We start from the raw sequence: 24,229 nt of genomic DNA, 5'->3' as shown, positions 1-24,229 counted from the left end.
TCTAGAGAGATTAAGGGTAGAGCTAGTGGACAGGGATCCCCAAACCTTCGTTGCTGGGTTGGTGGTTCAGCCGAACTTACGAGAACGAATCAAAATTGCTCAATTGAACGACGCGGAGTTGGTAAAGATTGTGAAGAAACTGCAGAGTAAACCACATTCAAACTTTAATGTCTCTGAGGATGGAGTTCTCAGATTCCACACCAGGCTATGTGTACTAGACGACGCAAAGATAAAGAGGATGATTCTGGAGGAGGCTCATTGCTCTCTCTATACTGTTCATCCAGGGAGCACGAAAATGTATAGAATCTGCGAGAATCGTTCTGGTGGAGTAATATAAAGAGGGAAGTGGCTGGGTTTGTCAGGCAATGCCTGACATGTCAGCAAGTGAAGGCTGAGCATCAGAGACCAGTAGGACCACTACAGCCGCTTGACATTCCCAAGTGAAAGTGGGAACACACCTTGATGGATTTTGTTTTGGGGTTGCCTTCAACGGTGCACGGACAGAATGCTATCTGGGTGGTGGTGGATCGGCTGATGAAGACGCCACACTTCATTCCAATCAGAGTCAGTTATTCCATGAATAGGCTGGCAGAGTTGTACATACAGGAGGTAGTACGGCTCCATGGTGTCCCGGTGTCTATCATTTCAGATTGAGACCTACGTTTCACGTCTCGTTTCTAGAAGGGGTTGCAGGATGCCTTGGGGTCACAGCTCACATTCAGCACGGCGTTTCACCCACAAACGAATAGGCAATCTGAAAGGACAATTCAGATTTTGGAGGATATACTGCAGGCATACGTGTTGGATTTTGGTAATAGTTGGATCCGGTATCTACCGCTCGTAGAATTTGCTTATAACAACAGCTACCAGGCCAGTATTGAGATGGCACCATATGAGGCCTTATATAATCGTCGGTGTCAATCTCCGTTGTACTGGGATGAAGTAGGTGAGCGGCAAATTTTGGGACCAGAGTTGGTTCAGCAGACCTCTACGAAGGTCAAGCTTATCAGAGATAGGATTAGATCAGCTCAGAGTCGGCAGAAGAGTTATGCTGATACTCGATGACGGGAACTAAAATTTGATATCGGAGATATGGTATTTTTGAGGGTTGCTCCTAAGAAAGGAGTGATGAGGTTCAGGAGGAATGACAAGTTGAGTCCTCAGTACATTAGGCCATTCGAGATCCTGGAGAGGATAGGTCCAGTTACTTATTGGGTAGCCTTAACCCCGACCTTATCTAGAGTGCATGATGTGTTTCACGTATCGGTGCTAAGAAAGTGCGTGTCAGATCCGTTGCACGTGATCAGTTATGAGTCCTTAGAGATTAGTGAAGCGCTAACTTATGGTGAGGTATCGGTTCAAATTTTGGATTCAAAAGGTACGAAAAATGCGTACCAAGGAGATACCATTGGTAAAGGTGCTATGGTGTAACCACGTGGTTGAGGAGGCTTCTTGGGAATTAGAAGCCAAGATACGTCAGAAGTATCCTCAACTATTCAGAGATGTTCAAAGTTAGACAGGTAATGTAGATATGTGAGTGTATTCCCTTTTTGCTTATGGTAAGGGTATGTGGATTGTCTCTGGGAGAGTTTGTATTTGTAATGTGAGCTTCCGAGACTATTGTATGTAACCACGGTATTTCTCCATCATAAGTGAGGGTAGGTAATAAATTTGGGACGAGACTGCTATGTGGGTGGCCGCCGACTCTTCCTAGAGACAGAGCAGTTAGAGTTCAGACGATGTGATAGAAACAATTAGCAAATTTCGAGGACAAAATTTTATAAAGAGGGAAGATTGTAGTAACCCGATTAAAAAAAATTTAAAAATTAAAAAAATATATATATATATATATAATAAATAAATAAAGAGATATTTTGGAGGAGATATTTTGGAGAAGATATTTTAAAGGAGATATTTTGAAATATTTATATACAAATATATTGGAAGAGATATTTATTTTGATTACTTAAAGGCTAAGTTAGGTTTTTTCTTTATAAACTCTCTCTCTCTCTCTCTCTCTCTCTCTCTCTAGACACGAACTCCACTCTCTCTCTCTAAGATTTTTGGGCCGTGTGTTGCTGGAATCGACGATCCGACGTCGCTATGTGGATCAAGGAAGGAATCTCTATAGGTTCTATGGATCAGAATTTCATTTCGGAGATTTCCAAGTTTTTCCCGAAAATTGAGGTAAGGGTCGGTTTTTGCTTTTAGTCTGGTAGATCTGTAGTATACGAGATTATACTGAAGTGTTGTTCTTCGAGTATTAGGTTTCAGAGTTTTCGTGTCGTTGTTTTGAACCGTTTAGGTTCGGGGTTCGAAAAGCTAGGGCTTGAGTTCTGGGTCATTTCGAACTCCGATTCACACGCAAGTAAGGGAGTTATGTTAATATAGTGATTTATACAATATGAATTGATTGAAATGTTAAAATAACTTTTAGATATCGAGTTACGGTGGTTTTAGGGTTTCCGAGCCTCAATTCGGTAAACCGGCTTTATTTTCAAAACCAACCAGTCAAATTCAAATATTATATTTTTAGAATATTATACTTGTCATTCTGGACCTTTTCACTGGTTGGAAATGTTGTTTTCTTTGTTTAAACCCCGTACTGTGATATTAATTGTTTATATTTACTTTCGGGTTGTTTTCAAATGTGGAAAACTGTGTGGCAGGTATTGATGTTGTGAAATACTAAAACTGTTGTGAAAACGAAGGAAGTTTATTTGACGGCTACGGGCCATATTTCATGTAATGATGTGTTTTGTGAAATGATTTCAAAAGAGTATTTAAATTGCTTAAATTGCACGATATGCTTTAGGCACCCTGGGGACTGATAGGGTAGGCACGGATCCGTTGCCAGTGAGGGCATCATACTTTTGATCTATATGAACCCAGGCTATATTGAGACAGTAGGGGCGGTCTTAGTGTGAGTTTGCCTCTTGATCGTGTACCCAGGCTGTATTGAGACAGTAGGGGTGGTCAACCCCGATTGTGGGGATTTATACATGGTATAGAGTTTGAGGGTGTGTACTATCCTGCATATCTGTACATTTATGTAATTGTTGTTATATACTATGGGGCTGTTCATATGATGAAAATGGGTTACGTATTTTACAATTACGAAAACAATGATTATACATGTTTATGTTTTTGTTAAACACTTAAAGCATGCTGGTCACACACTGTTATTAGCTTAATCATCCCTTACTGAGAGGTGTCTCACCCTATCATACAAACTGTCTTTTCAGGTCCTTATCGAGGTTGAGATTAGCAAGGACTGGGACAGGGTAGCAATCGGTTTTTGAGTGAGTGTCTCCACGAACTCGATTTTGTAGGTTACGTTATAGGTTTTCAAAACTTGTAAAATATTGTAAGACTCGAGGATGCGTCAGAGTATCTTACAGTATTGCATATGGATGTTGGAATAGTTGTATGTATCTATCAGGCAGTTAGAACTCTTGTAATAGTTTGATGGATGTTTATGTTTTCCCGCTACGTATATATCTGTTGAGAAGTATATCAGGTACACAAACGTCACTACAGTAACACCCAAGCCGTAAGTTGGGACCGGGGCATTATAGGTGTAGAGAATGATAGAATTTGGAAAAAAAAAATTGGCAACAAAAAGGGTAGGCAAAAGGAGATTGGATCACAAAAGACATGCCAATTTCTCATCGTGTTGGTCTATGGAAAAGAATATGGGAAGGGGGATCTTTTGAATGAAACTGTATTTGTGGTGGGAAACAGGAAGAGAATTGGTTTTTGGTTAGGCATTTAGTTGGGTGACGCCTTGTTGAAACATTCTTTCCGAGCTTTCTTCAGACTTCTGAAGCTGCAATTTAGAAGGCAGTTTCAGGATGGGGAACTTGATGAGGTGAATTTGTTACAGCAAAAGATGTATAGAACCAGAATTTGATGTCCATTCTAAAGATTCTTTAAGGTGGTTTGGTGGCAGAAGCTCAAAGTTCTCATTCGAAACTATTACAATCAAATCAGAAGTACTGAAAACATCCTTCCCTAGAACTCTGGAACGCTATTTGGAGGACTAAGCACCTAGGAAGGTGCACAATTTGCATGGGAACTTGGGGAGCATCCTGGGACTTGGGAGGCCAGTCTCACTATGGATAATCTAAGAAGGGGGGTGATTCTGGTGGATAGGTATTATGTGTAAAAGAATGCAGAAGAGGCTACTAACAACTTATGCACTAGAAGATTGTCAGTAATTCAATGGAAATAGAGGGGGTGGGACTTGTGTCTCAGCAATTTGGTGTCTAAGAACATTGGTTCTGCCTTTCCTTCTATCTTTCATCATACTTTGCTTCCTTATGCATCTATTTCACCTGTCCTCATTATTCATGACACTAGTTTTTCTTTAGATTTTCAATTTTATAGAAATCTTTAGGGTATTGGTATTTAGTTGTGGAAAAAAATATTGCATTTTCCATTTTTAGTTTTCTAAAAAATTACAAAAAATTCCACTTATTTTTCAGTTTTGCAACATTTGTATTAAAAAAAAAAAAACTAGAAAACAAGAAAAAAAAAATTTGGCACTCTTCACTTGTGAAAAATAGTTTTATTTCCTATTTCCAAATTTTTAATAGATAATTACAAAAATGCCACCTTGTTTCCCAGTTTTCAAAATTTATATGAGAAAGTTGGAAAACATTTTTTTTTTCTTTTCTAGATTTCCAATTTCTTGTATGATTCTTGAAAAATTTGGAAAACAACGTGTAAGTATGTAATTATTTGGAAATCTAGAAATAAAAAATGAAAGCTGTTTTCTACCTTTTTTATACAAATTTTGGAAAATTGAAAACAAGCAGAAATTTTCATAATTTTCTGGAAAACTAAAAATGGAAAGTGAAGACTTTTTTCCACAACAAAATGGGCCCCTGGAGCTTTCCTCTCTCCTAGGTTTGTAGGATTCTTTTCAATATTCTCATCATGGGAATATTTGGATTTGGTGTTTGGATTATTTTGGTGTTTTCACCAGTAAATCTGTTTATTCTTATACAAACCAGATCAAGTGTGGAAAGCTAAAATTCCTTCAAATGTAAATATTTTGGTGGACGGTCATTCTCCATAGAGTTAATACCAATAATCTGTGGCAAACTCTTTGAAGGCTTCCCTTTTCATTGATTTTATAGGCTTTGGGAGACAAAAAAAATAGCATAGGTTTTATTGCAGTGTGCAATTTTTGTAGCCATATGAATTATCTGGCAGAGAAAATTTTTTAAAATTGTGTTTCATATATATATTTTATTTGAGATAGGATTATCTTTTTTGCTTTCTTGTGGTTGTTCTTTATAGAGTGTTTTGGCAGTATGGCTCCCTCTCATATCCAGCACAATTGGTTAGCTGTATTCACTTAATATTGTTTCCTACCGTTTGTAATACCTTTCAGTTTTGATTCTTCTATTTTATTTTTTAGGATTCCTCATCATCTAGATATATTCTTTTTTCTTAATGAGTTTCTTTTTCTATTTAAACAATAATAATTTGTTGCTTCACTGCTCCAAGGCTTGGTATTTTTGGAATCTTGTTTGGTAGTGATTCAAGGTCACTTGGGCAACACTAGCGTTTCCCACTTCGTCCTCTCTTGGAAAGTCAGGGGCTGTGAAAAAGGGTACCAGATGGGTGTGAGATAGGAGAGCCTTCAAAGGGAAGAAGATAACAGCACAGAGACTTAAGGATACCCTTCTGCAATACAGAGTTCTGAAAATTTTACTCTGACTTGTGAGCTTTTATGTATATCCAGTTGCTAGCCGTAGCCTGTTGTTTTTTTCATTTTTTTTCCAAATCTTCTGTATTTGGATTGACAATGTCATGGTATTTGAAGTCAAAGCCCATATGAAAAACTAAAAAAAAAATCACTACTTTCCTTAAACTAATATGCACTGCTGTAGTTACATTGAATCTAAGTAATCCTTTTAGTGCATTAGCTATATAAATACATCGGTGTAGTTGTTCAGGAACCAAAGAGGTTATTTGGAATTTGAAGATTTATCTGGAGACTCTAGGAAGATTTTTTTCTATTATTAAATTTGACATTGGAAGTGAAAATAAAGTTTTCTGTTGGCATGACATTTGGTGCAGCCTTTCTCCCCTTAGGACAACTTTTCCATCCATTTTCAGCTTGTCCTGGGGCAAAGATGCTCTAATTATAAGCCACCTGCAACTTTCAGCTAATGAGAATATACTTGGACATCCCCCTAGTGAGGAATGCCCATGATAAGATTGGAAACTTCATAGAAATCTATGGCAGCCTGTACAAAGTTCCCTTTCAAAACACATCCCTAATCAAGCGTAGAAAGGCATTTGCTCAGTATGGAAAGAAGGAAATCTTTGACTCTTTGTTTCCCTTACCAATTATTGGATGGTGTCGAGGGAAGCTTTGACTATCATCAGATACGCCGTTAAATATAATCAAAGATAGATGGACTACCACTCCAACTAGTTGCTAGTTAGCATAGAAGCTTAGCAGCTCAGCCCGTGCGCAGGGGCATAAGTATAGTCAACACTTTGAAACTGTCACTAGTGTAGAAATAATTGGATGTTTTATAAAACAAAAAACTTAACATAGCTTTTCTGTATGAGAGACTTATTGAAGTTGATCATTAAGTTTTAAATTTTCTAATGATGTCTAACTCCACTTCAATGTCCACTTCCTCTGTGTATGCATTTGAAATTCTGCCATAAAGCCCTCAGAGAAAATTTGGTATATGAATATAACTAAAATACATGCTTTCTTGCATCTTTTATCATTATTTCAATGGTGTAACTAAATAACATTTATAACTTGACAGAAATTTATTGTGCATAGTACGAAATTCTTTGATTTCCTTACAAAAGAATATTCACATTCTATATGTGACTTTCTCTTCTTTTTCTAATGGAGAATGTAACTATAAATTGGCATTGGCCCTTGCCTAATTACTCAAAGCTCCGAGGAATGAGTCAAGACTCAAACCCTTCTTTGATACTGACATCTTCTTAGATTTGATTTCAAAAATTTTCTACATCCTCCACAAAGCTGCAATTTTTGAAATTTAAACACCCTCATTTTCCATTGCATGTTCTTATTGTAATCTGCATTTCTTCATGGGATTTGGAGGCAGGTGAATATAGTATACTCTCTTACCTCCTCCCATTTGTAATTTTTTTCAATGTTAACCTTGACATGTATCTATCAACTGTTGTTGTAGTTGACTTCTATATATATATATAGTTAAAAATAGCTAATTCAATTCCTACAAAAAATAAATAGCTAATTCAATATATACCTTGATTGATGCTTCTAAGTGATACTTCCTTGAAGGTGTTCGGACATGTAAATTCCTTTCTAAGAGTGTTCTTTTATTTGGAAAACTACATTGGACACGAACTTTGATCATTGATAATCTTTGTCAGATTGGCTTTACAGTAAATTATTCCTTGGAAGTTGTAAATAGCTCTAATATTGCTGCTCATTTTCTGCTGCACTATTCTTTGGTTTCTTAACTGAACTTAGGTGGTTGAGGTTCATTATTTCATATATAAAAAATGCCTTATTCCATGAAGCATAAGCTTCTTAGTTGGAATGATTTGCATGTTTTCTTCTTTAATATTTCGGATTTTATTCACTAGGAGTTCATTCCCTACTCTCAATGATGTCTTTTTGGTCAGGTTGAAAGCCCCCTCTACTCTCTTTCTCCTTTGTCAACAAATTTATTACTAAAATTTATTACTAATCAAAAATATAGATGATTAAACTATAGAAATTAAAATAATTTCAACCAATTCAATTCTAAATTTTTTTTAATCATCAAAATGACAATTGATAATTTCATGCCCACGGCTTGCAGGCATGCTTGCTCAACTTTGAGCCAAACTTGGAAAAATATTGCAAAACATATTATGCTATAAAATTCAAAGTTGGCAAATTTGGATGCTTGCATAGCTTTTTTCATCATTGCAGCACCATACCTTATATGTTAATTACTTTTGAAGTTAAATCATAACATGAAATTTATTGCATTTCTCAAGGAACATTTTGTTATGTTAATTACTTTTGAAGTTAAATCATAACATCAAATTTATTGCATTTCTCAAGGAACATTTGGTTATGTTCAAGTACGCGACTTTTGAGTTTAGAGCTATCAATGGTAATATGATGGCATAGGGAGCATGATTTCCAGCTTAAATGTTGATCAAATTTGATGAAGTAAATTATATCAAGAGTCACATTATTTTATTTAGACAAGCTTGGTAAGTTCACATAGTCATATTTCATTGTCCATTATACAACTTTCATAAACTTTGTCAAGTGTTTTTTAATACCTTCCCTTGTTTTTTCAGGGACTGGTGTTGAAAATGATGCTGAAGTTTAGTATACTACAAAGACTTCCTTAGTAGTAATGACATGTGGTTAACGAATGTGCCTTGATGTGATATAATTTAAGAACAATTTGAGTTTAATCAAGTTTAACCAATGACAGGTAGTTTAAAACTAATGACAGGTGGTTAACATAATTGTAATTTCTGGTTGGATTAATGTGATTACATAATAAGTTGAATGAATGAAATACATAATAATATATTTGTGTAGTTTAGTAATGTCAAAAGCATATGTTCGTCAATTTTGAGGGATGGATGATGTAATAAATTTGGCACCAACTTTAAAAGAATGAATTATCACAAATTGAGTTCCCTACTTCACTTATGAGATAATTTTTTTTTTTCAATTATTCTAAGTTTAGTATTAATTGGAACACTGAACCTTTCAAAAGCCCGCGCTACCAATCTATTTTATTGAATAGTAAAACAGAAAAAAAGTTGTTAAATGAAGCTAGTTAGGGAATTCTGGCACAATAATATTCATTATTTTAATTTATACTACCATCTTAACAAGATTCTAAAGCCAACAAAAGAGTCACACTTGTTCCAAATTATGGACACTGCTAATCTCAAGTGTTAATATTTTTTGTCCAAATATTATTGCATTTTAGAATTTCTTTCAAGCAAATTTTCTTGCTTTCAAGCATGCATGTTCAATACACAAACTGTATAAACCTAGGATCGATCATTTGGTTATTTGGGTAACATTTCACAAAACATTTATTGCACATTACCATCCAAATTTTCAACTTACCAGATTGACATGCCATAGAGAATTGGGATGATTAACAAAAACCCCCTACATGATTCATTGAGAGAATGCCTGATTTTGCAACACCTCAAACTCTACAATTTATATATAATCCAAATGCAAAATACCTTCCTTCTGGCCCTGGGAGGCTCCACAAAACCTTCACTCTTATAATTATACTTCCTAGAAATAGAATCAAGGATAAATTCGAGCTAAAAATCCTGACTATTTTCATATGTCAAATGTTAGCGAGACTATCAAAAAACTCAACAAATGTTTGTTGACCATTTTCGAGGCAAAATCAGAGGATAGGCTGCCCTGCTTTCAATTGAAAGCCAACACTAAAGGAGTCTAATGACTTTAAACTTGAATATCAAAGCAAAATCATTTATTCAAAAAGATGGGATGAAGAACATGTCGCCTAGTGGCTGAGGCTTTATTCTCCAGCTGTTGTTTTCCCTAACTTCAGATACAATCTAACCCAGATAAAAATTTAGGTAACTCTTCAGAGACAAAACATGCAAAAGAACAACTGTAACTAAGACACTCCCTATCCAATAAAAGATGGTGAATTTCAAAATCTAAATCTTAAAGCACACTAATAAAATGGCATTAGAACTTCAACAAGGAACTTAATGTTTTTACCTTAACCTAACATACACCTAGCTGCAACAAAATGCAAGGTTTATGCGAGGAAAATGAGAACTTCTTTGTACCATGATCCACAGTACAAGAACAGTTAAATGCTGATCAGTGACTAATTTTTTTCCCAGAAATTTTAACCTATGTGCATCCCATCATAACTTTTACTTTTTGTCCAATGTACTAACTAAAGTCACCTCAGAACATGTCTCATTTAGTCCAAACATGTTAACCATCCTTCATTTAACCAGGACTGCGCATAGATGCTTGATGAGGCTACACATCCAAATGTTAAAAGACTTTTTCCATTCTTTGGGATAAGATTACCCATGCCACACACACATGCACCAGACAAGGTTACCTTAGGGTGAAGTGAAGGATTCAGGTAAAAATTATCTTCGACTTCATAAGAGGATATCAACTATACATGTACCTATTTTATTCCTACCATTTCGTCATCACACTATATTCTAGTTCAACAAACCCAAGACCTGGTACAAGTCAAATGGTCGCACCACCATTAGAGCTACCTGATGGTGGAAATTAATTTAATTCAGAAAATGAGGAACCCCATCCTCGGTGAAAATGAGCTACCTGAATTTTAGAAATTCAGGGGAAATCAGGGAAAAAAAATTGAGAAAATTCATAGGAATCTCAAAAACAAATTGAAGATGATAACCAAGGTATGTGTTCTCGAGTTTCATTTATTCATCAAAGGGGTTTTGGGTAAAAATGAAAATTTCTTAAGGAAAAAATACAAACATGTATGTGAATCCAGTAGGAATTTGTAAGTCGCTTATTGGTTACTTAGCATATATAGCACTCTCCATAGTTATAGGTACATATTATTTTGAGTAGATGGTAAATTTATTTGCCCAGGCCATTGGCTTTTTAAGGATGAGAGCATTTACTTGCTATGACATAACCTGTATGTGCATATATTGAATTCTTATTGCAAAATGACTAGATGTGCTGCGGCATTGTGCACTGTTAGTGCATGTGATTTTCAAATTTCAACAAGTAGGGATAATGTTCCCCTAGGGTAAATCCGCATCAAGCGTTGGTCGGTTGTTCGAGATGAAAAGTGGAACTTGTTTGAGACATGTACTCTTTGAATGTCTTATCATGCTAAATAATAGATAAGAAGATTGCTGACAGTAAGGAATGTGTACATGATAGTATGATCATGCATAAATATAAAGAAATCACATCTTAAAAATAGTGAAATTCTCATATGAATCAGGGTGGATTAAGATTGTTGAACTCATGGTTACTCACCCTGCTTCCATAACAATTTCAAGTTCAATTGGACTAAAGGAAAGCCTAGCTTAGATTTCGAAGAGAATGCAATTTTTCAACATGTAGTACACGTCGGCACAAAACACATACCCCGTGTTTTGTTAGTGACCATATTTAGTCCAAGAAGTGTGAGAACTATTGTATATAAAGTAAAACAAAATGTATATATTGTATACAAAGCACAGCCAAATGTAAAAACCCTGTTGGTGTAAGTAAAACATTTTGTCACATTATGAAATAAATATATGTATATAGTGTTTTAGCAAATACTCTTTTTTATTTGGGTTATTACTTAGTCACCTGATTTTGTAAACTATTTCTTCCTTGGCCACATGTCTCCATCAGATTTTGAGCGACATAACGGCCAATTGTGTGGCAAAAATAAGAAAATGATAGTTTGGATGGATGAAATCAGATCCCTTATGAAGGGATTGGTGCCACATATGGAACTTAGGTACATGTTCTTCTTGTGAAGAAACAAGAGAACTGTAGGGGCAGGGAAAAGGTGATGGTATTAAAATGTCTTAGCAATTTGAAACTTCAGCACCGTATTCACAATGACTAGGCAAAATGGAAAGGAAAGCACATGATGAAAAGATATTCAAATTGGATATATTTAACATGACTAATGGCTTCCACATCACCCATATTTGCCTTTAAAAATAGAAAAAAAAATTGATTTTATTTTCAAAAAATATTGGAGGAAATTAATGTCTTTGTGACATTGCCTACACAAAAATTTGAGGTATTATGGCACCTTAATGCCACGCACGCCACTGTACAGCAGATTTTGCTACAAGCTCACAATATCAAGAATAGGTTCAATTATGCTGTTACTTTCTTAATGTTTCAGAGGCTTGAAATTAATGTTTTTAAGGTGTATAGTAATTGATTGTTTTGCAATTTGGAATTTTATGGAGTCCTTGCAGATGAAATTTTCTAACGATTTGATCAACCTATGAAGCTAGTAGACTAGGAAAACTGAAGGAAATGGAGATGATAAGAAAGGAAAGGGAATTAGCAATTTCTGGTTAATCTTTAAGCAAATATTACTTTATTTTGTGTAAAATAGGAAATAGTGTAGATGTATGAGATGTACCTGTGGTGCAACTATCGCATGCTCATGACCTGTGGGCTAAAATGAACTTAATCCAATCAAACTATCAATTTTTAAAAAATTATGTTTATTATGTCATATTTTATGCTTTATAATGTTTGAAATAAAAAAAAAAAAAATGAGACTTATGACATTATTATTTATGATAAAATAAGATAAATATTTGATTCCTGCAAATACTAATTAATTTTTAACAAACAATTCCACTCTTGATAATTAGGGGTTAAAATGGAAAAAAAAAACACATTGACATGTTACAAAACGACTAGTTCAGATTCAAAAGTTCATTTAGCACTTACCCAAATTAATATTGTCAAATGCCCCTCGTATGTAAAACGTTTGCGCAAGCCTTGGTGTAGGTTGCAAGACAATCTGGATCTCTCATTAAATAGATGTGGCCCATTGTTATGGTAATGAAAAGTAGATTTTTATTAATGAGAGGGCCTGGTGAATTGATTGTTTCAGCAGTTGTTTCATTCCCCTTGATTTCTATTCTTTGCATTGACTTCTTCACAACTGTCTATTTCTATCCATTACAGCTGGTGCATTTTGAATCAATCCGTCCACCTTGACCTCTATTACTTGTGTTGTGCAATACTTTTTCTTCTTTACAACTATATTCAATTTTTCTAATGCATCTATGCAAGTTCCATGTTCAATTTTTTAGTTTTAACTTAGTTATTATTCCTCTTGTTGCCTTGTAAAGAACTTCTCATCCATTCTGCACTGCATCCTCTTGCTACAGCTCACAATACAGATAGCTGTTTTGGAAGAAAAAATCATGCAAAATGTGTGTCAGCAAGGAAATATTGAAAATTCATTCTGGGACAATGTCTCAGCATGAATTCAGCGGAAGAAGCTCCAAAGAGAAGGATTTGGTGTCGATCTGCAATAATTTCAGGGGAAAATTTTTTTCGCAAGTACTCTAAGATAGTCTTGTGAGTATTTATTTCAAGGCATAGACTTGAATTTGTGTGGATTTGGAAGAAATTCAGCACAATTTTTTACACCAATCTTTGTCTAAATCCACATAAATCCAAATCTAATGTCTGAATTTCATGCTCCCAAATGCAGGGTAAGATTTTAAGTGTAATTTGTTGACTTGGTAAAAATTCTGAAAAATTCAAGATTCTTGGTAATAATTTTGATAGGTAGAAATGAAAATGAAAGAAAGAATAAGTCTGTACACAGTTTGTTATCATTGATCACTGAGCTATGCATACCTCATGGAATAAGATCTTGTTTCCTCCCAAATCACAAAGAGAATACCCAACAAGACAACAGGACAAAATCATTTTACCCAATGCGAGAAGCATGATGCTAAATCTAGTCTACTGCCGACACTTGGAGTCAATATGATCTGTTCTATATTTGGAATTAATATGATCTGTTTGATATTTGGAATTAATATGATGCGTTTGACATAGATAAGTGCGTATAGAACAGCAGGCGCTGCATATTATTACAGATTGGGTTGCAGTTCAGTACTAACCATTACATTCATACGCACTTCCATATGGATTGTCATCAAACAATGATCTTAGCACCAGATTCTAACCAGGAGTATTTTAATTGTAGCATGGATTTTCCTCTGTATTTTTTGTGACAAAGGATTCCTATTTACTTTACTTGAGCTAAAAATGTAATATCTTATCAATTTTTAGTCTGATTATCCAAACTTGCTAGATATTAACAAGACTCCATCTCAACACGACACTTATCACCATTGAAGAGTAAAACCTTGGGATAGAATAGCACGTTCCACCACATTGTAGAAACTAGAAAGGAACAAATGCTGCCCCCATTATAACTCCAAAGTTTGCATCCAACCAAAAAGACTTCCATTCAATATTAAAAATAGGGGCAGAAATCAGGCAGGATGAAGCTGCCCTTAATGAAGAAAAAGGTGAAATTCGAGTCATGTAACCAACTCCAAGTAGATTGAATTAAGGCTTGATTAAGATGGGAATGTGGGATATGTGTAGTTAAACTAGTTTCATGTCATTGAAACAATGTACTTTTTTACATTAAAGATGGTGTCACAAAAATTGAAAGAAAATTCTACAAACTCAAATTGACAGCCATTGAACAAATATGGCCTATCAGAAGGTACTATTAACTTAAATTGGGGCTGTTATGAACTCAATCAAAATTTGCATCCAACTAAAAATCCTTCCATTTAATATTTAAAATATGGATGGATCAGGCAGGTTGAAGATACCTTAATAGAGAAATGGTGAAATTTGAGTCATGTGACCAACAAAAAATACAGACGGAAACTGCTCTAGATTTCTTCAAATTTTGATGTAATCAAGAGCAGTTAAAAAATGTGATCCTGGTGGAGTTAATTTTACCAAAAAAGATGCATTGTATATATCACGAATGATGTGAACAGTATTGAGTATATCTTTCTTTATCCAAGAAAAAGTGTTTCATGTTAGCATGGTCAAATCAACAAGAGTTGGCTCATACCTACTAGATTACATATACCTAGTTCAACCCCTTCTAATTCTTTTATGAATCTATTCATGTCAGTTCATCAATGTGCGCTGTGAATCTAAATAACTCCAGTCCTAAGCATTTGTTATTGATTCCAAATTCTGGACCAGTTATGCCATTCAAATGTTTCCTAAGTTTCAGTCCTTTTCTTATGCAGAAAACAATGATTTACTATTAAAACCACATTCAATTGTAATTCTCACGAAAGTTATGAGGACAATCTAACAAAAACAACCATTATTCAGGTGGCTGTAAAAGCCTAAAAATTCAACTAGAGGTCATGTTTTCAAGGTTCTAGACATCACATTGAAGTAGCAAGCAGCAGCAACATCATCTGCATCATACTAGAACAAAATTAAAAATTCTTGGCTAAAAGTAGAAATCGAAACTCATGCTAAGGTGCTGCATATTGTAACAAGGTGTGGCAAACAACCAAATGTGTTCATCAACAATCATTAGTAATACCATAATTTTTTATATTTAATCTCTTAACTAAATCCTTACTCTCCTCCCTGCTCAAAATGTCTCCTGCAGCATTTCTTCTCACAATTGTTTATTATTTTTTTTCCCTTATTTTTTTTCTAATCCTGCTGATAATTAAAAAAGTTGATACTTGACATTTCAAACCATGTTTTCAGAAGACTTACTAAGTTATTATTTATATATGGGCATAGAACAATGGCCCATGAACGTGTAAATCAGCGGAAAAAGATTCATGTAGCTGACCGCACCAACTAAGACATAAGGCTTGGTTTATTGTCGTTCACTTGTATATGCATGGAAACATGTTGGTTTGTAAAAATATGGTTTAAAAGACAACATTGCAAAGAAAGGGAACAGATTAATCATATCTGTAGGAAGATTGCCTCTACATGTTAGACAACCTGCACTTTTTTTTTTTTTTTTTTTTTTTGAGCTTGTAATTTTATTTTATTTTTTTGAACAACCTGCACTAGACATTGTTGATGTATCACAAACTAAATGGCAACATGATATATGATTTGTGCACTTCTTTCATAAATTAATAGGTCAGTGACTAGAAAACAAGAAGCATCCTAGATGGGTATTCTTTTTAATTTCAACATCACTTTTATTGCACATTATTTTGAAACTCATAAAAAATTTGTTTTTTAGATAAATAAAAGACAATATATTAAGAGAAAGAGAAAATACAAACAAGAGAGGACAAGGAATCCTCAAAGAAAATAAAAATAAAGATTAAGGACAACCCAAATCACAGCTGCCCACAATCCAAACCACTATTGCCCACGACCCAAAACACTACTAAGCCTGAACAAAACACTACCTAAGAAAACCTTTGTTCAGTCCTTTACATTATAATTGATGGGACACTGCAAATTAACCAGTTCCAATTGCCCCTTCCCAGCCTTAATTTTGCCACCATCCGAGCATACTTTCTTTCCTTCTAAATCAACTAAATGCATACCATTTTTGTCCAGCATATGTTGAAGACAAGTTCGTCTGTGATGCACTTAATGTCCTAATCTTTCAACATACAGCCAGTCCCAAGCTCGGGGAAAGGAGGCTTGCATTAGGTAGTTGACAGCCAGCGCAAAACTTGTCAAATCACTATGATATGAACCCTTACCAATTATTTGTTGGGGTGTCCCTTACAAGAGAAGTGCATTTATACCATCCGGGTGTACCGAAAAGTGGGCACGGGAGGGTTAGGTCATTGCCTCGAAGCAAGGTGTCACGGTCCGACTATTTTCACACCCTTGTGAAGGGTTGTGCAGCGCTAGCTAAAGCACTCTTGTTTAACTAGTCAGCCTATCGTTTACCAACATTCATCCACGAAGCACTTTCATTAACATTCAATCAAATAGCAGCGAAAATAGTAATCAATTCATGAAAGTCATGGCAAGCAAGCAGTAAACATTGAAGCAAACATAATTCATTAACAACACCTCCGTTGACATTGTGTTTAGCGAGGGAGGCAAGTAGGCTAAACACGTTGACAATAATTAGTGAGTTTTACAATGACTGATGAACACTCACCCTCCCCTAAAGAGGTTTTTATGTAATTATCATCCTGACACTAGGAAACATCAAAGTGACCGAGGAGTCATACTACCTTATTTGGCATACAAAGACACTACTAGAAGAAAATAACCCTACACTAGTATTTACATGATGGAAACCCATCCCAAGCACACGAGATAAGCGGTCACAAGCAAGCATAATGCCCTGAACAAGCTTAGCTCGTGACATTCTCCCCCACTTATGCAGTCGACGTCCTCGTAGACTTTGGCGGTAGGTACACTTCAACTTTGTCCACGAACGATTTCAAATCTTCCACAGAAATCCAGCTGATTTCTTTGTCATCAAGGCATTTTCACTTCATTAGGAACTTCTGCCGCTTCTTCCTTGAGGATATGAACTTTCTGTCTGCAAGGATCTCTTCAAATTCACGTCTGTCAGGTTGCACTGTCTTCAACTCTACTCTGTTCGGCTGACTTCTACTCAGGTCATTGGTGTTGGCGTTGAACGGCTTGAGGCAGCTGACATGAAACTGCGGTCTTCTCCCCTGATCTGCCCACTTCTTCATCTATTTATAAGCTTTCTCCAGATGGGCTCGGGCAAACTCTACATTTTGTCTCCATTCACTGGTGAAGATGTACGCCCTGGAACTCTTTCGTCTGTACGGCTCGCCCACTGTGTGAGGTTACAGCGGCAGCTAGCCTATAACAAGTTCAAAAAGGCTCTTGTTGGTTGTTGAGCTCCTTTGGGCATTGCCACAGAACGGAGCCACATCAAGTAGTTGCACGCCATTCTTCTGGTTGTCATTGACAAAATGGCTCAAGTACTCTTTTAGTAGCTCTCTGAATCTCTTCATTTGTCCGTCTGTCTGTCGTTGATAACTCGAAGAGATGTCAAGGTGTAACCCAAATATCCTAAAAATTTCTGTCAAGAAATTGTCAATGAACATTAAATCTCGGTCACAAATAATAACTTGGGGAACACCCCAATGTTTCACAACAGTCACAAGGAACAATTGTGTCGTCTCCTCTGCTGAACAATACTTTGGTGCGATCCTAAAAGTACCATACTTCTTCCGCTCCCCCTTGTCTTGTTGGCAAGTGAGACAAGTTTTGGTATAATCAACCACATCATCTCGCGTGTGCGGCCAATAATACCTCCCCAGTAGTCCTGTCAGTGGAGTCATTCTCCTCAAATAGCCCTCAACGAACTTCCTGCAATATTTAGTAAGGCCAAGAAATGAACGCAACTCCTTCACTATCGTGGGGATCTTCCATTCTTGAGTCATCCTTACCTTCTCCATACCCCTCCGAATACGACCTTGTTCAACAATATGACCAAGGAATTTGTTGCTCTGATGAGCGAAAGAGCACTTCTCTTTCTTCACATCCAGACTGTTTCCCCTCAGCCTGTCGAACACCTTCCGTAGATGCTCTTCATGTTTCCTATGAAACAGCACCGATGCTCCCAACGGTGTTTTAGAAGGGCAAACACATCCCGCTTCCAACTCATCAAGTTGTTTCCCCAACTCTACTATCTCTCGAGGCGCAATCTGACATGGCCCTTTAGCAAGTGGTTTCACTCCTGAAAACAACTCGATCTCATGCTCCACAATCCGTCGTGAAGGCAAATTGAGAGGTAGCTTATCCGGCAACACCTCCTTATCCTCATCCAACACCGCTTGGATGGTCATAGGCTCCAGCTCTTGGCGTACTTCTTTGTCTACCACCACCGTGGTTAGACATGTCTGCTCACCCTGACCCAATCCCTCATTGAGTTGTATGGCTGAAAAAGAGTTCCCGTCGTCTCCTTTCGTCGCAACGACTTGCACCATGCATGAGTGATCTCCCATCAGACACAGCGAACCAGCCAAAGGCATCAGCACTGCCCTCATCCCCCTTAGGAACTCCATTCCTAAAATGACTGAAAAGTCATCCAATGGCACCGCTGTGAAATTCGCATGACCTTCCCACTGTCTAAGCTTTACAGCCACTTGCTTGGCTACTCCCAGAGTAGGCTGGGCTACAGAGTTAACTACTTTTATGCATCCTGTATCTTTCTCTAAGGATAAGTTGAGTCTCCATGCTTTCAACTACGAAACAAAATTATGAGTAGCCCCCGTATCCACCATAGCACGGGTACTCTTCCCATTTATCCTCAAGTCTACAAACATTAACCCTTTTGCTCGTATAACTTTCAGTGTTTTTGTCTACTTATCCAATGCGCTCACCAGCCGCACTGAACCCACCCTCGGGGCATTATCCTCTTCCTCCTCGCTTTCCAACTCTTTTCCCGAAGTGTAAGCTTGTAAGGCATTGAGTAATCTCTTTTGTTGACACTCACTCACTTTGTGAGATCCACCACACAAGTAGCACGAAATTTTACTCTTCCCCTTTCCATTGGGTGTGTTGAACCCTTGAGACGACGAAACTTCCTTTGAGGTTGATGATTTAGAGTTGGCTCCCCCACTCTTGGGTTTGCCTTTCTTGAAAGACTTTCCACTGTTTCCCTCTCCGCCAAACTATTTGGACGAAGCGGTATCATCACCAACGTAGTCAGTCAAGCATTCTGCAACAGCTTGTGCAATTGACAAGTCTTGAACCCTTTGCCTATAAGTTCAGTTCTTGCCCACGGTTTCATCCCCTCAAGAAAATAGAACAACTTGTCATTCTCCGACATATCCCGAATATCCAACATTAAAGTAGAAAATTGTTTCACATAATCCTTGATCGACCCTATATGCTTGAGATCTCTCAGTTTTCTCCTTGCATTATACTTAACATTTTCAGGAAAGAATTGGGTCTTGAGCTCTCCCTTCAAGTTTGTCCAACTATCGATTACACAGTTTCCATTTTCAATTTCTCTGTACTTGGTACGCCACCACAGTTTGGCATCACCAACCAAGTACATGGTTGTAGTATTCACCTTTGTCTGTTCTGAGGCCATCCTCACAACGCGAAAGTACTACTCCACATCAAACAAGAAGTTCTCTAACTCCTTGGCATCCCGGGCAATCCCATACGTCCTGGGTTCTGGTACCTTGGTCTTGCTAATTCCCGAAGTGTTGGAGTTCCCTATAGCAAGAACCAATAGATTCACCTTTGCATCCAGATCAGCCATCCGCGACTACAAAGTTTCAACTATGTGGCGAAAGTCCTCTGACATGTCGCCTATCAAACCTGCTTGATGTTTTTGTGATCCCATCACTTCATCAACAAGTTCTCTCATCTGGGCCACCTCCGCAGCCATAGTGTTGGTTGTTGTCTCAACCTGTGCTTCCAGCACGCTGATCCTCTCAGCATTGTTTGGTGCCATGGTCACTTACCAAAGCTTTCCAAATTCAACAATGAAGGCAATTGAATTCACATAGCAACTCAACCTTGGGCTTTGACCAAGTGTCACAAACTTAGCTCTGATACCAAGTGTCACGGTCCAACTATTTTCACACCCTTGTGAAGGGCCATGCAGCGCTAGCTAAAGCACTCTTGTTTAACTAGTCAACCTATCGTTTACCAACATTCATCCACGAAGCACTTTCATTAACATTCAATCAAATAGCAGCGGAAACAGTAATTAAATCATGAAAGTCGTGGCAAGCAAGCAGTAAACATTGAAGCAAACGTAATTCATTAACACCTCCATTGACATTGTGTGTTTAGCGAGGGAGGCAAGTAGGCTAAACAAGTTGACAATAGCTATTGAGTTTTACAATGACTGATGAACACTCACCCTCCGCTAAAGAGGTTTTTATGTAATTATCATCTTGACACTAGGAAACATCAAAGTAATCGAGGAGTCATACTGCCTTATTTGGCATACAAAGACACTGCTAGCAGAAAATAACCCTACACTAGTATTTACATGATGGAAACTCATCCCAAGCACACGAGATAAGCGGTCACAGGCAAGCATAATGCCCTCAACAAGCTTAGCTCGTGTCTCAAAGCAAGGCACTGTGCCAGCGTCCGGGTACAATGTCAAGTATGCAAGGGTTCCCACATCATTCTAGATGTGTATGGGTAAAGAAGTTAATTCAAAACATTAGGATTAGATTAACAACTTGAAATATAAGGATACATACGGGTAAAAGCATGGAGATTGTGGGCACAATGATTACGAGAAAATTTAATTTAATTTGCTTTCAAGAAACTAAGCGGGTAGGGGAGAAAGCTAGAGAAATTGAAAAATTAGTATCCAAATTTTGGTACACAAAAAATGAAAAACATAAGATGGGGGTAGGAATTATTGTAGACAAAGATTTAAAAATAGTGTTGTAAATATCAAAGACTAGGGGATAGAATTATAAAAATCACAATGGTCTTAGGCCAAAAGATAATAAATGTCATTAGTGTTTATGCTCCTCAAGTAGGCTTAGCAGAAAACCTTAAGAGACAATTTTTGGAAGATATGGATAGTATTATACAAGGGATATTAGGGACTAAGAAAATATTCATAGAAGCATATTTAAATGGACACATTGGAACGGATAATAAATATTATGAGAGGATACATGGAGGATACAGATATGAAGATAAAAATGAGTCTAGAGATATGATCTTAGGCTTTCATGTCTTATGATTTTATTACAATGAATACTTACTTTAAGAAGAGAGAACACCTAATAACCTTTAGAAGTGGTCAAAATAAAAGTCAAATAGATTGTTTCTTAACTAGGAGGGCATACTGTTTATCCTACAAGGATTGTAAAGTTATCTCAGGTGAAAACTTAACTACACAACATAGAATTTATTATCTTGATTCATGAAACTAGGGGTGGAAAAGAATGTAAGTTAGAATTATGGAGAGACGCTTTTAGAATCTAAAGGCTTTAGGATAAGTAGAAATAAAACAGAATATATAAAATATAATTCCAGTCATAGTAGGAGGAATATTGGAAACAAAGTAAACTTGATAATGAAGAAATCAATAGCATAGTAGATTTCAATACCTTAGATTTATTACGCAAGCTGAAGGAGAAAATGAAATGTACTGCATAGAGTAAAAGTAGGTAAGGTAAAATGGAAAAGTGCTTCAAGTGAGTTGAATGATTGTAAAATATCCATAAAATTAAAAGGGAAGTTCTATAGGACGGTTGTAAGACTAGCTATACTAAGATGAGAATGCTAAGAGGGATGAGTGGTATAACATTAAAAGATAAATTAAGAAATGAACATATTCGCAGTAAGTTAGGCATAGCTCCTTTAGAAGATAAGCTAAGAGAGGAGCGACTCAGCTGGTTTGGGCACTTGCAACATAAACCAAATAGTGTGCCAATGAGGAGATCTGTCAAAGAAAATTGCCCATGGTCGCATAAATTGGCAGAAAAGGATCCATGTAACTGACCCTACCCAGTGGGAATTAAGGCTTGGTTTGTTGTTGTATATGTTGAAGACAAGACACGAAACCAGTACCAATCTCATTCTGCTCAATCTTGTCTTCAACCTCTTCAATTTCAACATTCCTCAAACCAAGAGCTCCCTTTAAATTTTCCAATGGAGATGAAGACAGCAAGGAAGGAGCACCCATAAAATAGGATAATTTGATCCATAGCCAAGTTGTTCATGAAATTCATCTGTAGCCCTTCATGACAATCAAAATCATTGACCAGATCACCCTCTCCATCTGACACATCACCCCACTTCTTCTCCAAAGAAATTTCCTCACTAACCTTCTATAAATTTGTTTTCGACCCATTCGAATTTTCAATGTAAAAATTACCCTCACTATGTTTTTTCATAAATTTAACTAGCTTCCCTTCTGCCCTGATAAGCTTTTCAATTGATTCATCCCTTTTTTCCTTACTCATGTGCCTCCAATGAGTGTAAACCTTTGATGTTGAGAGGATTTTTTACCTCATCCATCCTCACTCTGTCATTGCTGGACCTCGTACCATCTTGTTTCCTGATTTGAACAGTCCTCCAATTATCCTCCGTAAGTACCTCCTAACAACAATCCTCCATAGATTACCCTTGTAAACTCCTCTATCTTCAAGATGCCCGTCCCCCTTCCCTCTGCCCACCAACCATCCTCCATTGATTACCGATTCTCGTGTTGCTGATTCACATAGATCACCCCCATTGGAGAAGAGGTAGCATCATGTTGTTTCTCCTCCACCCCAATGCTTCACCTAAGACCAAGTTTGTTGTGCCCATTCATTTCAACATCCACCACCACACGAGCCTCTCCCAAGCTTTGGGCCTGGTTGTAAGAAAATTTGTCTGAAACCATGGGCTGCTCATTGAAATTATTCAGTGGGCTTTGGGCCTGAAGAAACTTGCAAAGCCTGAAATGCATATTCGACCTGCTCCAGAAAAGATAAATTCTCTAGAATGGGCGGCCCATTAAATTTAGTTGGATTTAGCCCAATAGCACCCATCAGCTAACCCATATTCAAAGTTACGTTCATAATCCCCGGCCCACCCAACTCTAAGCCCACTCCATTATTCTTGGGCTCCATATCTTTAGCCCTCTCCCCATCACAAACCTAGCTGAAGCAATGTACTCTGGACCATCCACCACCACTACATCTGCCAGAAATCGCACCATACGTCCACACTTGCTGCAATGCCAGCCACCACCAATGGCAATGAATCACCCAACAAGGCATCCTACCAACACCAATGATCATTTGGCTGTGCAAACGAAAGCCTATAATACAGAAAATTACATATATACCCCTAAAGATACCTGGAATTACACACCCACCCTAAAATACACGAATATTACAAGCACGCCCCCAAAACACACAATCCAACAAGCAGCAAACTGAACACGCATAACAAACAACTAATTAACTGCACATTTGGGTTGAGGACCCAATAATTCACTGACCCTATCCTTTGATAAAGGCCTCCAAATTGGGTCAAGATGATCCATCCAAACACCCACTTCCCATCATACATCACAAGATTTTTACAGGAATTGGTAGGAGTAGAGATGGCTCATCCTTATGATGATGTGGATTTTTCCAGCTTTGTGAGATACTTGGACGGAAGGGGAAGAAGGAATGACATGTTTTTCGCTCTGGAGTATAGGATTCATTATTAATCTTCATTTTGACCTTCTGCAAATGGTTGTTTTAAAGGGTTGCGGTTCTCCGATATACAATGAGATTGGTAGGCGCATTTTCTTTAATTTTCAGTTTTTTTTTTGTGTTACTCTTTTCTTCTTACAAGGATTTTATATTCTCCATTTTGTACATTCTTGTCTTCTTTAATGAAATATCTCATCCTTTTTGTCCATAAAGCATATCATAATGGGCCAATAGAACAAACAAACACCTTAATAAATGCAAATATAACAGGTGATAATAAAAGTTCTTAAAATTGGCTCAGTTAAGCTGATGAACAAATAAGTTAGAGCATTTAATAGTTATTAATTTATCAACTAGGCTATTTTTATTTATCTTCAACTAGGCTAATGGCACTCTGAAAGACACTTCATTAGCATTAAGGTATTTTCTCATGATAATTCATCAATTTTATGCAAAAGGAAGATTTTCATATCTATATTTTCAAAGGTAACTTAATTAATCTTAAAATAATTCC

General features: G+C 36.9%; 1 protein-coding gene across 2 annotated transcripts in view; it reads right to left on the bottom strand.

Moving 5' to 3' along the window:
- Window positions 1–24,229, bottom strand: part of LOC131157953 (uncharacterized) — a 76,305-nt gene that overhangs the window by 25,335 nt on the left and 26,741 nt on the right. The gene's annotated exons all lie outside the window — the stretch shown is intronic.

This window comes from Malania oleifera, chromosome 6 (genome assembly GCF_029873635.1).
Source record: "Malania oleifera isolate guangnan ecotype guangnan chromosome 6, ASM2987363v1, whole genome shotgun sequence".
NCBI classification, from domain to species: Eukaryota; Viridiplantae; Streptophyta; class Magnoliopsida; order Santalales; family Ximeniaceae; genus Malania; species Malania oleifera.
Note: the sequence above shows the minus strand (reverse complement) of the source record. Positions and strands in the feature narration are given on the sequence as shown.